The sequence below is a fragment of the Colobus angolensis genome, unplaced genomic scaffold (assembly GCF_000951035.1).
Source record: "Colobus angolensis palliatus isolate OR3802 unplaced genomic scaffold, Cang.pa_1.0 Scaffold36, whole genome shotgun sequence".
Taxonomy (NCBI): domain Eukaryota; kingdom Metazoa; phylum Chordata; class Mammalia; order Primates; family Cercopithecidae; genus Colobus; species Colobus angolensis.
Window position 1 is genome coordinate 1,716,145 of NW_012116932.1, and position 1,420 is coordinate 1,717,564.

Genomic DNA, 1,420 nt, shown 5'->3' on the forward strand with positions numbered 1-1,420 from the left:
TCCCAGCTACTTGGGAGGCTGAAGCAGGAGAATCACTTGAACCCGGGAGGCAGAGGCTGCAGTGAGCTGAGATCGCGCCACTGCACTCCAGCCTGGGCAACAGAGTGAGACTCTGCCTCAACACCACCACCACCATCACCAACAGCAACAAATTACTTGTCGTTTGAAGCCACCCAGTTTGTTGTGGCAGCCCTAGGAAACTGAAACCCACAGGTGTGTTTCCTGGGAGACTGTGAGTTTCACAAGCTCCCTCCTCCCTCCTCTACCCCAGATGGCCAAATTTTCTGCTTGGCGCATCTGCTGGGCCTAGCACTGAGGTGTCCCTCAGGAACTGTGCCCGTAGACTAGTCTACAAATCATGAAGTAGGAACAGGTCCCCCATGCCAGGCGCAGTGGCTCACGCCTATAATCCCAGCACTTTGGGAGGCCAAGGTAGGAGGATCAACTGAGGTCAGGAGTTCAAGACCAGCCTGGCCAACATGGTGAAACCACGTCGCTACTAAAATTGCAAACATTAGCTGGGCTTGGTGGTGGGCACCTGTAGTCCCAGCTACTCAAGAGGCTGAGGCATGAGAATTGCTTGAGTCTGGGAGCTCTGTAGAGGTTGCAGTGAGCTGAGATCATACCACTGACCTCCAGCTTGGATGACAGAGCACAACTCTGTCTCAAAATAAATAAATAAATAAATAAATAAAATAAAAGAAAGAAAGAAAAGAAACAGGTCCCCCAGGAAAGAGGGGCTCTCCCTGAGTGAATATCTGCTTCTTCCTGGTAAGAGAGCTGAAGGAATTGGGCCATGGGGGTGGGGTCCCTGGCAAGGGTGGTGGGGACTACCAGCAGACCCCAGGGCTGGGTTGTCCTTCCTCTGCACATACAGTGACATGAACTATCGTAGGAAAAATGTTGCAGGTCCTCTTGTCTGAATCGCTTTGTCACTTAATTACTCACTTAACAAACACTCAAAGGGTCAGTTCTCGGGCAAGCGTCACTCTGGCTACTGGTGATGCAGATTATTAGGATGTAGTTGGTGACCTCAAGGGAACTCACAGTTGCCAGAAACTGGGGGACGTTTTTGAGTATTCTCCTGCAGTTATCCCTCCTGCTCCCCTGACAAAGAGGGAAGGTGTCTCACCTAATAGTCACGGAGTTTGAGAAATCAGGCTCCGCTTCCTCTCGGGCAAGTGTGATGTCAACAGACTATGAAAGTACTTTCAGCCGGGCGTGGTGGCTCACGCCTATAATCTCAGCACTTTGGGAGGCTGAGGCGGGTGGATTGCCTGAGTTCGGGAGTCCGAGACCAGCCTAGGTAACACGGTGAAACCCTGTCTCTACTAAAATACAAAAAAATTAGCCGGGCGTGGCAGCACGCACCTGTAATCCCAGCTACTCGGGAGGCTGAGGCAGAAGAATCGCTTGAACC